The sequence below is a fragment of the Cryptomeria japonica genome, chromosome 5, assembly GCF_030272615.1.
Source record: "Cryptomeria japonica chromosome 5, Sugi_1.0, whole genome shotgun sequence".
Lineage (NCBI taxonomy): Eukaryota > Viridiplantae > Streptophyta > Pinopsida > Cupressales > Cupressaceae > Cryptomeria > Cryptomeria japonica.
In genome coordinates this window covers 385,036,187-385,053,624 of record NC_081409.1, presented here as the reverse complement: position 1 = coordinate 385,053,624, position 17,438 = coordinate 385,036,187, and positions in this window count along the sequence as shown.

Sequence of the window (17,438 nt, the reverse complement as noted above, 5' to 3'; positions counted from 1 at the left end):
ACAGATGATAGCCTCTCTTGTAGGACAACTTAGCAGAATTCAATTCATCTTGTAGCTTTAATTTCTTCAACCTTTCAGCATCATAATCTTCAAGTGCCATCTCAAGTTGCTTCTCTAAAGCCATGTCCATGGATTCGAGATTCAGGATCTTCCTCAAGCTGTTAAACTTCCTCCGAGGCTCAAGGCTTTGATACCAATTGTTCGAATCCAATAACACTAACAGGGGGGTGAATCAGTGTTATACCAGAATGATCAATTTTAGCTTTATTAAAACATGCATCCACCAACCGGTATACCGATACATATAGAATTGAAAGAAGTAAAGCAACCGATTGTTAGGTCCCGGAGACAACTGAGAGGGGTGGGGGTGAATGAGTTGTCAAATAAATTCAAACCAAAAACAACTTAACCAACTTAATGCTTAATATCGGTAAACTAGTTTAATATGTCGATAGACAGTTTTAACAGTTAATTTCTATACCGGTAAGGATTAGTGCATGAAACATAAAGACAAAGTCATCCACAACACATAACACCAATATTTGTATGTGGAAACCCTGTAAGGGGAAAAACCACGATGGGAAACCTTACCCACAATCAGATGATACTACTGCAGATAGTAAGTGTACATAAATGGGGTCTGCACATGCAAAAAGGCCAAGTGCCTAGATCTCACTACTCAATCTTCAAAAAAACCCTCCTTCAATCTTCAAATGATTCAATACCGGTGTAGTTCTGATTGTCTTTGCAAAAACCCTCCTTCAATCTTCAAATGATGTCTGCATGTATAGCTCTGCTTATTCTTGCATATACCTTCACACAATCCTTTTTTGCATTCCACATTTGATCTTACAAATAAGATCTTACATTTATACCATAACCTAAGACCAATTTAAGTAGGTCGGCTCTACAAGATATTACAATAAAAACATTTTACAAACAATACAATATCCGATGCAATAACCGATTCAACATGTCAGATTAATGCATTTACAACAATAATTAATCATCTCCATAGCATGCCATGCTGATCTGGAAAAGATAAACCTATTGGTGTAACCCTGGACCTATATGCCGGTAACAGCAAATATGCAAATGCTAATGTACCAATAAACAAAACTCTAGGACAAAGTGTCCACATAATGTTTTTGACATAACCAAGTGTTTTCCATATCATTGCAAGTGTCGGTGGTCATTTTATCTTGCCAGTGTACCAAATACTGGTGACTGTGCATGAGTCACTTGCTTGCTAGTGAATGTTGTTGATTCTCCAAAGTGCCAGAGTTGATAAGTGTTTAGTAGGTGTTGACATCAATGACAAAACCATACCAAAATACCAACACCAATAAGCTAATCACATAAATGAGAATCATAACACACAAAATTATATGTGGAAAACCTCAAAGAGGAAAAACCACGATGGGATTTGTGACCCACAATATCAATCTACTAGCCATATAAAGAGATATTACAAAATATAAGGGTCTGCACTTGCAGGAAGGCTTACATCCTAGAGCACACTACTCAATCACAAATGAAGCCTCACTAAATACATATAAATCTAGACTATAATCCGGAGAAGTGTTGAACTGCTAAGATAGCATCTTCTATGCCAGAATACAGTTCTGGTTTAAGCCCTATTTTTTCCAGTCTGAAACCCTAAACCCTTTATTAGAATAACCCTTACATAAATATCCTCACATACATGATATCTTAGATATATTTCGCATCTCCTTCATTATCTCCTTCCAATTTCATATTTTCATGATGATATCAAAATGATCTATCAAACTAACCTATATACCCTATATAATTTATCATGCATTATGTTGTCTTACAAAGATAATTACAATATCAAATTACATGTTGGCTAGATAACTTAGATGCATAAATATTAAAAACAATTGCCAATGTCAGATCCAAGAGATGTCAACCTCCAATACCAATAACCATATTATAAACCATGACGTCTTGCATTACTGGCAACCAAATAAATCCTTCTGTCCTACCGATGTCGGTGCCGGTGTTTGTGTAGTGCCTGCCAGTACACAACTGAACCAAAACATGAAGCTGAAACACAATACCGTGTTGCCATCAATGACAACATAGTGAAACCAACCAATTAAGTGTCAATTGCCAACACACTCAAGGTCATAACCAGGTAAATTATTCAAATGATTTTAGTTAAAGATTGTTAGATATATTTGAGCCCAAGGATGAAGAGGAGTATTTTAAATAATTATCTAGTTTAAAGAAAACAAATTCTATGAATGAGTATGTTGATAATTTTCAAAAGATTGTTGTTATGGTACCTGACATGTCTGAAAAATGAATTATATACCTCTTTCTTGAGGATCTTAAAGAACTAGTAAGGGATCTAGGTAAGTCTTTTCTATCCTCCACCTTGCAAAAATAGATAAAAAGAAGTTTATAGATTGAGGTGTCTATACGAAAAAAATCTTCTTTCATCAATCCGAGCCAATTAATATTTTACAATTTAAAGGGTTTTTTTCAAAGAAGGATCCTTCAATCCCTCCACCAAAGAATGTGCCAAGTACAACCGATAAGATGGTAGATGAAGTGACAAAATGAAAACTTGAAAGGAAAAAAATTTGTTTCAATTGTAGAGAGTCATGGGCTCTAGGAAATCAATGATTGGGCAAGGGACAAATAAAAATTTATTGAGGTTGTTTCAAAGTCCGATATGGATAATGAAGATTTCCACGATACCAAGGAGGAAGTGGAAGCTGAAGAATAAAAAGAAACCAAGGGAGCCACTAAAGGGTCCCTATCTGGAGCACTTTGATATCACCCCTTCAGAGTTTAAGGAGTTATATATGGTCAAAAGAAAACTATTCTCATTGATAGTGGGGCAACCCACAACTTAATAGATGAGGGATATGTGCTTAAAAGAGGGTTCAAGACTAAAAACTTTGAAGGTTCCAGTGTCATTGTTTCTAACAACTTTACCATACCCCGCATTCTAGTAGTGAGACAACTAAAAATCAATTTGGGTGACTATGAGCTATGTGATTATTTTTGTGTGGTAGAAACTAGAGAAATTGATGTTGTTTTGGTTTCTCAATGGATACATTCAATGGAGGTTACCATACAAGCCACTAGATTATGGAGTTCAAGTTCCATTCCAATGGAAAAGAGATTTTATTGACATGCCTATCAAATGGAGCTCCTAAGGTAGTCTTAGCCAAGAGGATGGAAAGGACCTTCTAAAGAGGTCAAGTAGCATGGGCAGAAATAATCTTGGTCCACACCACAACTTATAAGAAACAAGGTAAAATTATTTTGAAATTCAATCAATTCTTGATAAGTATAGTCTTGTTTTTAATGATTTACCCCTAGGGTTACCACCTGATAGGGGATTTAAGAATGTAATTTAATTATCACAGAGTACCAAACCTATTATCACAACTCCCTACCATCATCCAAGGGGATATAAGGAGGAAATAGAGAAGACAATCAAAGAACTTCTTGATATGAGTCTTACTGGGGCCAAGCACCAATCCATTTTCTTCATTTGTGGTTCTTGTGAAAAAGAAAGATGGTAGAATGAGAATGTGTATAGACTGTAATGTTAGAAGCTAGGTCAATCCCAAAGACACTGAGAGTGGGGGGTGAATCAGTGTCTAACTGGTTGATGTAAGATTTAAACTCGTTTGCAACTTTATAACCCAAATTAATATATCGGTAAACAAATAATAGTGTAATAAAGAGAAACAAAATAAAAAGCATCCATGCACACCATAACATAGATATTTTTGGTGAGGAAACCCGAAAGGGGAAAAACCTCGGTGGGATTTGTGACCCACAATATTTACTCACTGGCCAATATGAATAAATACTACTTATACAATAGGGGCCTACACATGCAGGAATGCCAACAGCCTAGAGCTCACTACTCAACAACAAAATGGAGTCCCACTAACTACAATTGGATGGTTAAATCCAATGACAATATACAACTCAAAATAGCATTTGTAATGTTGGATCTAGTATCGATTTAAGCTCTATCAGATACCTCTGCCATAAACCTTGCTTCGCTCTGCTTTACTCTTATTCGCTCATAAAATAATTACATCATAATTTATATACAATTATTCACTCTCATATACTGCTTTCATTCATTACCTAATTATGTTTCAAAATGACCTACAAGATCTCCTACATATATGAGTCTTTACATTACATCATGTCAGCTATACAAATAATATTACAATACAAAACAATATTATTTCCATGTCAGCTTAGAGTGTCGGTGTAGACTGAATGCCAGTGTGAATAAACTTGTAGCACCTGTCAGTGCTAGTAGATGATGTTTGTTGTCGATGTAACCTGTGAACCATGTTACCAGTTAGTTTCCATCAATGACAACATCAACTATTCTCATCTGAGTGTATAATGTCAACAATCTCCCCCTTTGGCATTGATGGCAACATTCATGAGAAAAAACCAAAAACTGATATCCAAAAACTGAGTGTGCTCCCCCTGAGAAAGTGATCTCCTTCTATACATTTTTCTCATACACCACTACTCCCCCTTTGACATCAATGACAAAGGATGTCAAAAGAATCAAAGAATTCAAAATTTACGTAGAAACCTGTAACAAGTTATGTACAATCTGAAAAAATGTCTGCCAAAACTAAGTTAAGGCTCTACAAAAAATTTGTACAGTCAAAAATTGTGGTCTCAATCTGCTAGATCATACTAGTGAGATAATACATTTGTTGTTCTGGTGATCTGTTGCCTTGAATAGACACTTTGGTTAGCTCATTTTGCTATGTTAATAAGTTGTCCAATCTAGGACCAAGCTTGTTCTTCAACTCCCGGGTTTTCATTCTTAACCTTGCTTTCTCCCTTTCCAATTTCTCAATCTTCTCTTCATAGATTGCCATTTCCTCTGCGTTCTATTCAGGTTGACTACCAGTTTGTGCTCGTGCCTCTACAGTTATTGGTGGGGTGTCCTGTGCCAGTGGAGGAAGGTTATCCTTGACCATGATATCAGGTACACTTCCAATTTTCCCTTTACCTTTATCAACTTTTTGATATACCTTAGCAAAAGACTTATCTACTTTCTATCTGTCCTTCTCTTCTTTCTTCTCTCTCTCAACAAAAAACATATCCCACTTATCTAATATTTCATCTTCTATTTCTTTAACTCTGTCGGCCATAAGACTAACTTGTCGGTGACCACTCTCAAAAATTGTTCTATTGGCTTCATATATCAGATCATCAATTTCCTGCTTGGAATTAATAGGATGCACATCTAATAGAGCTTCTACCTTTAATTTCTTGTCAAGCTCCATGACAAACATTCTCTTAGCCTCTAATCTTAAGTATAAATCATTTGGCAAAACATCTATGACCTCTATGAGAACTTTCTTGTATATATCTAGGTATAAAATAATACTTTCTTCTATGGTTTCCTTATCTAAATCATTGAAAGAATGATAAAATTTATTCACATTACCAAGGTTACCATCTTGGGTGATTTTGTTGATCAACTCTTCTGGTGAAAGAGTATCTGGTGCCTTAGGTTCAGGTTTCTTCTTTGGAGTCACTTTCTTCTTCGGACCACTGGGCTCTCTTACAGCCTGTTGTTTCTTTCTCTATGTCCTTGACTTCTTGGGGGATGGAGCAGGTGTCGGTGAGGGTTTTCTTTTCTTCATGTCCACTCTTTTGAATTCAGCCGCCCTATCATTGTCAGAATCAGATGAGGTAACCACAGGAGAGATATGTGCTACCGGTTATTGTTCTACTTTTCTTTCTTGTTCAGCAACACCTTTCATTGGATCTAGTTTCAATAAGCCTTTCTTGACAATCTCAAAAAACTTAGAAGCATCTTTCATGTCCTTTTCTCTTTTCTTTCTCCACTTCATCATAGCAATACCACTTTTAATAGTTTCAGCATTACCAAATATCTCCTATGTTGGTTACAGTGGAGCATCTACAAGTATTTTAGCATATGAATCCAAGATGTGTGAATCCATCTCATATCCCATCTCTGTAATCCAGACAGTTATGGGTCTAACTACCTCTATCCGAATTTCATCTCTTTTCACTACAAAGCATATCTGTTTATCATATTTATCCACAATGCTTTGGGGAATCCTTTCCCTTTGTCTCATTTTAGCTTGGAAATTCTTGAAATAGTCTTTCACCAACTCATCACCATCAGATCCCATATCAGTAATTGCCTCCTTTATTTGTTTTCCAATAGAAATATCATAGGCAAAATCCTTATGTCCTATACCGGGAATCTATTTTGAGAAGTAAAGAATTTAACACACAATCAGACTTCCAAATTTAAAATTTCCCTTCTTATCTCCTTTTATTTTATCCAAATTCTCTAGCAATTCATCCTTTAACCATTCACAGATGTCAATTTTAGCATTATTTACAATCATCTCATGAGCACTATGAATGTAGGAACTAGATACAAAATTCAGTCTGTTAGTATGAGCAACTTTATATCCAATGACCATACTTGCAAATTTAACATTTTTATCTTTTATATCATTGACCCTAAGTGACCGGTTGTCAAATGTAGCTCCGGTTAAGCTCATAACCTCTTTGTTAGGGATTTTCTTCTTCTTGTCAGGCCTAGTTCCAGTGGACGGTAAACCAGTAATAGCCCTTATAGCTTCCTTAATAATCTTAAAAATTGAGTCCAACCACATAAATTCACCATGAACCCTGCTAAGAAAATAGTGGATGGTTGCATTTGAGAATTCTGACATATGGAAGATATCAATGAAACCAAAATCCTCACTTACCTTGTGTTCTGGTTTTACTAGCCCATTCTTGTCAGTGATAACATTCATGTACATGTCCTTCAAATCTTTGGACCTAAAATCTCTATGTTACAATGTATGTATGCCCTAGAGTCTTTAGCAAACGCAAATCCCTTTGTAAGTTTCAAAAATGCACCAATGGAGTCATCAAGTTTTGCTATCTTATGAATTATTTTGAAAATGGGTCTAGTTTGTTTCATGTTCTCCACAATGGTAGGGTTTGCTACGAATTCAAGAACGGGGGATGAAGAATCCATTGCGAAAGATAAATACATTTTAACTGAAAAATCCTTGAATTCTCTGAAAGACCTTTGTTGCTTCACCTTTAGAATGCCTTTTCTCAATTTCGCTCTCTTTGAATGCTTGGTGAGTTGAAATGAGAAGTCACAGTGCCTTTATAACCAAAAAGTAACTTACAACTACAATAAATGCTTCATCGGTGAAGTGAAAACTCCACATATCTATCAGTAAAGAAGAATTATAACTTCTTACCACCAACCAAGGGTAAATGCACGATCTTCAATTAGTTGCCTTACCCCTAAGGATTATTCCTTAGTTAGATGAAGAATCTCCTGTCGGTGCAAGATTGGTCTGTTCTGCCAATGCAGTGAGAGATTCATCATTCCTCTGATCTCTCTTCCTGATCCATTGTTTAGTGAATTCTTAATTGATTTTATTTACCTTTTCTTTGCCTTTGTCCTTAGATCCTTTATTGTTCACCTGTACACTCTTGCTTCCACAAAATTTTGCAACATGCCCAATCTTGTTACATGCATAACAAGTTACATTGTTTCTCTTAATAGCTTTTCCATAACCTTGACAAGTTTGAGTTCTGCATTGATTAGATAAATGTCCAAATCTACCACAAACATAGCATTTCACATTCATTATGCAATTGTCTAAGTTATGACCACTTTTATTGCATTTGGAACATTGACCGGTGGGTGAGTTTGTATTCTGATTATTCCTAAATCTACACTAATTTTCTCTATGACCAAATTTGTTGCAATTAAAACATTTCCCATTGAATTTATAAGCATTAGGTTGCCTTACCAGTTTGTTGTGATCATGATTGTTTACAGTCCTGGAACTTTCTCCATGTTCAAATCCAAGTCCAATTGTTTCTCCATTAGGTTTCTGACTTTTCAGCATATCATCAAGATTATCTGAACTCTTCTTGAATTTGTTTTTGTATTCATTTGCAGTGATCAACTCACTTTCCAAAGTGCTAACTTGTCTCATAAGTTCCTCTTTGTCATGTTGCATGTGAATCAAAACTATTTTAAGCATACCATTTTCATAACTAAGCCTTAGAGATTCATCTGATCTTTCATTAAGTCTTCTAGCCAAATCTTCTTCATTCCTCTTTCTATCTTCAATATCCTTGCATAATCTCATGGTTAAATCTTGAATCTCATTCTTCATGTTACTGTTCTCTTGTCTCAATTTTTCTGCAATGTCTTTGAGAGTTTCCTTTTCTTCATCATCTTGACTTTCCAATTGCACATGTAATTATTTTCTCTTATTTTTTTCTATAACCACATTATCTTGAAGTGATTTGATAAATTCCCAAGTAGTTCTAAGTTCATCTTCTAGTTTGATATTCTTCATTTTTTCTACATCAAAATCTTCAAGAGCTCCTTCCAATTGTTATCTCAAAGTTTCCATCGGTACTGGTTTCAGAATCTTTCTCAATTTGTTAGGCTTCTACAAATAGAGGACTAGGCTTTGATACCAATTGTTAGATGATAGGTCAGTCCCAAAGACACTGAGGGGGGGGGGGGGGGGGGGATGAATCGGTGTCTAATTGGTTTATGTAAGATTTAAACTTGTTTGCAACTTTATAACCTAAATTAATATACCAATAAACAAACAATAGTGCAGTAAAGAGAAACAAAAGAATAAGCATCAATGCACACCATAACACATATATTTTTGGCGAGGAAACCCAGAAGGGGAAAAACCTTGGTAAGATTTGTGACCCACAATATTTACTCACTGGCCAATATGAATAAATATTACTTATACAATAGGGGCCTACACATGCAGGAAGGCCAATAGCCTAGAGCTCACTACTCAACAACAAAATGGAGTCCCACTGACTACAATTGGATGGTTATATCCAATGACAATGTACTGCTCAAAATAGCATCTGTAATGTTGGATTCAATACTGGTGTAAGCTTTGTCAGATACCTATGCCATAAACTTTGCTTCGCTCTGCTCTGCTCTTTTTCTCTCATAAAATAATTACATCATAATGCATATACAGTTATTTTCTCTCATATACCGCTTACATTCATTACCTAATTATGTTTCAAAATGACCTACAAGATCTCATACATATATGAGTCTTTACAATACATCATGTCGGCTATACAAATAATATTACAATACAAAACAATACTATTTCCATGTCGGCTTAGAGTTCCAGTGTGATCTACTGTCAGTGTAGACTGGATGCCGGAGTGAATAAAATTGTAGTGCCTATCGATGTTGGTAGATGATGTCTCTTGCCGGTGTAACCTATGAACCATGTTACCAGTTGGTTGCCATCAATGACAACATCAACTATTCTCATCTAAGTGTATAATTCCAACATGTAGAGCATTAAATAAGAATATCGTCAAGAATAGATATCCCAATCTGAGAATAGATGAACTCATTGATGAATTACATGGAGTGGTACATCTTTTAAAGTTTGATCTATGGCCAGGCTACCACCAAATCTACATGAGAAAGGAGGATGTAGAAAAGACTTATTTCTAATGCCATTGTGTACATTTTTTATTTCTTGTCCTGACATTTGGCCTCACAAATGGACCAACTTTCCAATCCTACATTAATAAGGTATATAGTAGACAAATTGGACAATTTATTCTAGTATTCTTTGATGATATCTTGATTTACAGTAAAACTTGGAAAGAGCACCTAGACCACTTGGATATAGCTTTGGGAATCTTAGAGTAGAAATCCTTTTCAGACAAGTCATCAAAATGTGAGTTTGGTTTGACTAAAATATTATACTTGGGAATGACATAAGTTCTCAAAGAGTGTAGGTTGATCAACACAAGATTTAGGCAACCTTGGATTAGCCTCTACCAACCAATATTACTCAATTATGAAGGTTCTTCGAGATGTTTAGTTATTATAGAAATTTTGTCAAAGGCTTCTCTCAGATTTCTATCCACTTGAACAATTTAATGAACCAGTGAGCTTTTTCTTGGACTGAAGAAGCTCAAAGAATATTTGATAAGCTTAAGGAGGTAACAAGTTCATGCTCAATGCTTGCAATTCCTGATTTTTCTCTTCCATTTATTGTTGAGTGTGATGCTTCTGGAGAAGGCATTAGGTCTTCATTAACTCAAATGGGACACCCAATATCTTTTGAGAATATGAAACTAAGTTGGATAAGGGGTACTTTTCTTTGTTAAACAACTTCTTACCGATCAAAAAAAAGTTGGAGAAGGGGTACTCTATCTATGACAAGGAATTGTTGGCAATTATGCCAGCACTTGAAAAGTCTAGGCAATAGCTTGTATGTGGAAAGTTTATGGTTAAGACCAATCACAATAGTCTTAAATTATTTTTGAACCACAAGGATTTTAATGATGGATAATAAAAATGGGTAGGTAAATTTCAAGCTTACAATTTTGAGATTGAGTATGTTAAAGGGAAAAAAAATTGTAGTTGTCGATGCTCTTTCTAGGAATCCTTCTTTGTGCTCTCTTTATCCTATTATCTCTAATTGGAATACCTCTATCATCTTAGAATATGATAAGGATTAATTTTCTTCTAACATCTTGGAAGAAAAACTGGATGATGATAGATACAAAATTATTGATGGGCTGATATATTACAAGTACAAGACATTCATAGTCCAAGGATCTAAAGTCAAGAAAAATATACTACGAGATTTTCATGGTACACCCTTAGTTGGTCAACAAGGTTATTACAAGTGTTGGTGTAAATAATTAATTAATTTTATTTATCTTTATGATATAATTACACTTTACTTCAACTTACTTAGAATATTGCATAGGATTAGTTGGAGAATTTCCACTTTAGGTGGAATTGTCCTTTCCTAGGATACATTGTTACTTGTGTCAAGTGGTTTATTTCTAACTAACTCTTACCTACCCTTGAATCTCATTTAGCCACATGTCATTATTGTGTTCTCTTATTCTCTTTCGCCTTGCCTTTATGAGAAAGCTCATGTACATTGTATGTTGACCGAGCTTTTTGCATCTTGATGAGAATACAATTTGTTATTGTCTGTATTGTTCTCTCTTGTTTGTGTTATTCAATTTTCCTCTAGATCTTGGATTTATAGTCAATTCTTACATGGTATAAGAGCCAATAGGGTGTCATTATGTAGTCTTTTTGCAGAGATCTTGGTGCATTTGAAGGTTGGCATATTGTCAAATCTAGGGAGCAACGAATTTTTGGAGTGTCCTGCATCATTCAATCTCACCATTATGTCCAAGAGGCCATTTCCATAAATTTTGAGTATAAATTCAGCCATATTCAATAAAAGTTGATTTCAAGGCATAATAAATTTTGCAGGCAAGCCATATGACCCTACCCATGTAGATGGTACGATTTAAAAATAAATAAATTAATTAAATTTCTACGTATTTTATTTCAATATTTTTTATTAATCACATATTTTTAAATAATATTGTAAAATTTTTTTATCAAAAATAACATTTTGGGGGGGCAAAAATGTGTTTGTTGGGTGAAGGGCACAAGTTCGTAGACATGTCCCCTCCCCCCTCTATACCCTACCGTAGGAACAATTCTCTATGACAACTATCTCACCAACTCCATGATCTAGCCTCTTGTTGGTTCCTGTATGATGTTTATCAACTGCTCCATTATCTGTCGGCTTCCTCCCAGCATTGGCATCGCTTCTCACCCATACCTCCAGTGCCACCCAAATCTTCCACCAATGTTGCCTCTATTGGCCCCAAATCCCTCTCATTTCTTATTTGACCACCATTTTGGTAGCCCATGTCAACTGCCTGACAACATTCAATGGTAGATTCATTCCTACAATGCAACACCATGCATCCTCAACGTAGTGCCAACTCACAACCACACGGCGTGACTCTATTTACTAAAGTTTCCTAGTTAGCCACCAACTTTGCATCCATTTAGTTGCGATCAAGTCGACACATGGTAGATTTTAATTCCTTGAACCTTGCATAGTCAACAACCTAGTTGGTTGACACACAACCAACAATTCAGTAGACATGTGGCGGCCCATTCAGCTAAAAAGTCAATAGTCTATACTACCATGTGGCCACCATGTCTGCATTAGTTAGCTAGACACATCACCTACCACATTAGATCCATATTGTAAAGTTAAAGGTACACATCAATATTGTATAGTATGAAAACCCAATCAGGAGTGCCATGTGTCCATCTGTATAGTGCCACATCAGCATTCATATGCTAATGTCATCATAGACAAGAAGTATGACAAGAAGGTGTTTTTTCTGTGATGGTCAAATGGATATCAAATTTAAGTTTATAAATTGTTGATATCAGCATTATGTCAGCACCTTATAAAAAAAATTGAACCCCTCTCCATTGAGCTTTGTGATTTTGGAGTCCAACTCTAAAGGCTCATATCTTGTCATTTTGAAGCTTTTTTTAGTGCAATTTTTTTTAGTTTGGATATTTTTTTATGTACTTTGCTATGGTGTGGTTATTTTATGATTTTGGCGGATAGAGTTTTCAAAAATCTCATTTTTTCTCAACTATACCTACCCAATCCTCATTTCTGCAACTTCTTGGGCTTCATTCAGGCTCATACAACCTCCTTTGCAGGTGACATTTTTTTGAAAGTCCATAATTTTTCATCATTTTTGTAGTGCTATTAGTTTTTCATCATTATGAATAGAAATCCCACTTTCAGAACTTGGTATGTTTTAGCCTATTTTGGAACATGTAATGCTTAGATCTTAGCTAAGGTATTTTCCATCATTGATTTGAGTCTCATATATGTTCGAAAATGCACACTCCAATGAGAAATTGTAGGTGATTGAAGGTATTGTCATTGATGGCAACCTTACAATCATGTGATACCGACAGGAATTTTGTGTATATATATTTTGTAATTAATTGTAAAATCTTTTGTAAGCCAACATGGCAGATTGTAGTATGACTCATATATGTATGAGACCATTGTAGATCATTTATGATAAGAGATAATGCAAAGTATGAAAAGAATGTAGCAGACCTAATGTACAAATTATTGGGATAAGGGTTTATGTATATTGCAAAGCTTAAACTGGTACTGAATCTAGCATAGCAGATGCCGATCTGAAGCAGTACAAGACATTGGATTAGTATAATCCAGTTTTGTAAGTCAGTGTGACTTCTTTTGTAACTGAGCAATGAGTTCTAGGCACTTGGCCTTCCTGCATGTGCAGGCCCCTATTGTAAACAGTAATATTCTCTTATTGGCCAGTAAGTGAATATTGTGGGTCACAAATCCCACCGAGGTTTTTCCCATGCAAGGTTTCCTCGTTAAAATATTGTGTTATGGTGTGCTTTTCATGCTATAGTTGTTGTTCTTATTTGCTGCATTATTTTTGGTTTACCGGTACACAGTTTTAATATGTTTTTCATGTTATAAGTTAAGAAAATTATTATACTGGTAAGATATTGATTCACCCCCCCTCTCAGTATCTTTGGGAATCCTAACAATATAGCCTTTTTGAGGTAGCTGTAATCATTGAAATTAGAAGCCCACTTTTCCTTTGTTTGCAAGTGGCCCATTGTACATGCACTAAGTATAAAGTTCCAAATCATCTTTTTAGGGGGGGTTCTTTGATGAGTGAATTTGGAGGGGTGTCTTTCATGATTTTTCTTCTCTCTATCTTGTGCTCTTTCATTTTCAGTTATGGGTTCTAAATTTCCACTTCTAGCTCCTTATAATTATGCATCATGGAAAATTAAAGCTTGGAGTAAGTTAATGGAAAAATGATTAATTCATTACGTTAATGGAACAATGCTAGCACCAATAGATCCTAAAGATGATCCAAATACTCAAATGGAATGGCTCACTAAAATTTCTATGGCTCTTGGAACATTGGGAAAGTATATAGTAAATGTCCTTATTTTTCACATTGATAAATATAATACAATTAAAGAGGCTTGGGACATATTTGGTAAATTGTATGGCCAAGTAGATGAGAATAGAGGCTACAAGCTTGACAATGATCTCACAATGTTGGATCCCAAGGATTTTGATACAATCTAAGACAATGTAACTAAAGCGACTGAGCTAAGAGAAAAACTCAAGGATTGTGGCATTGACAAGAAGGATGCAAGGTTGGTTTACAATTTGTTGGGTGAGCTTCCATTAGAGTATGAAGCCTTTGTTTCTAGCTTCCAAACCCATTGGTTGACTTTGGGTAGTTCTTTCACAACACCATCATTTGATGAATTCATAGAAATATTGATGCTTGAGCAAGCAAAGTTGATCAACATGGGAATTTTCAAGTCTTCAAAGTCCAAATATTTGGTGGCTAATAAAATGAATCAAGGGAATCAAGGAAAAGGCAAGAACCAAAAGTAATTTAAGCCAAATCCATAACAAGATAGAGCACAATCATCCTCTCCATAACAAGGCAATACTTCACCTTCTTCAAGAAGGGAAATTCTAACAAGAAAGAGAAGCCAACTTGTTCATATTGCAAGAAAGTTGATCATGATGAGCATCATTGTGACTCTAAGAAAAATGATGAGTTGGCAAACATCATCAAGAATAACAACAACAATTTTACATCCACCTACAACAAGAAGGATTCATCTCCTTCCAGTTCCTCATAGTCAAAAGGAAAAGGATAAACATTTGTGGCAACTACAGGTTCTTCACATTAGTGGATACTTGACTTGGGTGCCTCTCATCACATGGGTTCTACAATGGAATGATTTCTTCATTGGTGATGATACACAAGTGGAAGTTGAAGGGAATGTTTTGGTTGAAATGAATGACGGAACATTTGAGAATGTTCTTTGTGTTCCTAACTTGAGCACCAACCTTCTTTTAATCTACCAAATCACTCACTTTGGAAATGGAAAGAAAGTTGAGCTTCTACCTGATTTAGTTGTGGTTAAAGAACTTGAGAATTATGCCTTGGTAGTGGTGGGACAAGACAATCACAACACATGTCTCTATTCATTCTCCTACTTTGTGCCTTGATCTCCTTTTACCACCTTGCTCACTCATTCAAATTATGAAAGTAAGCTATGGCATGAGTGGTTTGGACATCTCAATTACCTCTATCTTCAGTAGCTAAGCTTTGAGGATGGTCATAGGTCTCCCTCAAATTATCTTTTTAGATGGTGTATGTTTAGTTTGTTCCATAGGAAAGCATCCCGAAGAGAATTTTGACAAAGGGAAGTCTTGGAGTGCTTTGGAAGATCTTCAATTGGTTAACACTAATGTAGCGGGTCCATTTCCAATGCCATCATTTAGAGAGGCTTACTATGTCCTCACCTTCATGAATGACTACTCTTGGGTCTACTTTCTTGTTTACAAGTGTGAAGTCTTTGATAGATTTCTATCCTTCAAGGCTCATGTTGAGAAGAAATTAGGGAAACAAGTCAAGATTCTCCACACAAATAATGGAAGGAAATATGTGAATAATAGACTTCAGGAATTTTGCACTATTGAGGGGATTGATCTTTAGCACTTAGTCCTACAATCCATAATAGAATGTTTTTGTAGAAAGGAAGAATAAATCCTTAAGGAGATGGCTAACTGCATGATTCATGCTCATTCTCTTGTTCCAACCTTTTAGGAAGAAGCTATCAGTTGTTGCAAACACATCCAAAATTGGGTTCCCCACAAGACTTTGAAGGGTATGACTCCTTTTCAAGCTTGGTGTAGTATAAAACCAATTGTGAGACACTTCAGATTATTTGGTTTTTCAACATGGGCACACATACCTCCATACAAGTGCAAGGCATTGGAACCTTAGAGTAGGCCTTCCAACTTTGTTGGATATCCTAAGGGTGTTTAGGCATATAGACTTTTAGATCTAGAAACACATGAGTTATACATTGAGAGGACTGTTCACTTTAAGGAAAGCTCTCCTAGCTTGGCCACTAATCCTCCCCATCCTTCCTCCATAGTGAAAAGTGTGAGTGTCTCAGATGATTATTCCACCTTAACTCTAACTCATAGGTTCACACCTATGCAGGGTCCACTTGAAGTTGATAGACTCATTGGGATTGATAGACTCTTGAGTCGGTAAGTACTCTTGTTGGATATCCTTCTGACACTTGAAGAACTAGGTCACAACATAAACATCTTCCATGTTCTTACATTGCTTCAACTTTCAATCTACAATCCTTTCAAGAAGCATCGAGAGTTCATGTTGGGACTCAACAATGGAGGAAGAGTATAGTTCCTTGATGAGGAACAACACATGGGATTTAGTTCCTCTACCTAATGGGCAGAAGATAATTCAATGTAAGTGGATCTACCAAACTAAGTTTGTAGTGGATGGTAGTGTTGATAACTACAAACCTCAACTTATGTCAAAAGGTTTCTCACAAGTTTTAGGTGTTTATTATACCAAGACCTTTGCCCCCATAGTTAAGATGAACTCCATTCACTTGACACTTTCTATTATCATAGCTCATGGTTGGGTTCTACATCAGATGGATGTGAAGAGTATATTTCTTCATGGGGATCTCAAAGAGGAAATTTACATATAGAAACCATAGGGATTCATTGAGGATTATTCCTTGGTTTGTAGATTGAGGAAGTCTATCTATACCGCCAAGAAAGCCCCTAGGACTTGGTATGCCAAGATGGATTCCTTTCTCCTCTAAGAAGGATTCACCAGGTGTCATTTAGATCTGAATGTCTACATTTGGTGATAGGATGACTTATATTTTTCTACTTGTGATCTATCTTGATAACTTGATCATTATAGGAAGTACCTCATCCATCATTGGCACTATCAAATCTGTTTTTCATAAGAGATTTGCTAAGACAGAATTGGGCCTCTGGCACTACTTTCTTGGGATTGAGATATCACAATCTTCTTTTGGGATTACTCTTTCCTATCCCAAGTATGCCTTTGATCTTCTACCATGTTTCCACATGGCTAATTATAAGCCTGTGTTGACTCTATTTCTTTCAAGAGTCAATCTTCAGGGTAAATATTCTACTCCACTTGTTGATGCCACCTTGTATCATTGCCTTGTTGGAAGTCTCATCTACTTGACTCATACATGCCCTAATATTTCCTTTCTGGCTGGCATGGTTTCACACTTTCTGCAATAACCACATGAGATTCATTGGAAATCTACCAAATGTATCTTACACTACATGCAGGGTACACATCACTTTGGAATTTATTATGCAATAGGTACAAGACTTACTCTAATGCTCGTCAAAATAACCTAGAGAAAACTAAGGATCTAACATACTAAATTGAGATAAAAAAAAAAATTTAACATCTAATGCAACATATAACATCAACTATAAAGTGCATCCATTATTACTAAATCATTAAGAACATATATTAAAAACACTTTTGACTAGATACACAAGCGGAATAACATAACATTTCAATCATTACAACTATCTCTCTAGGGT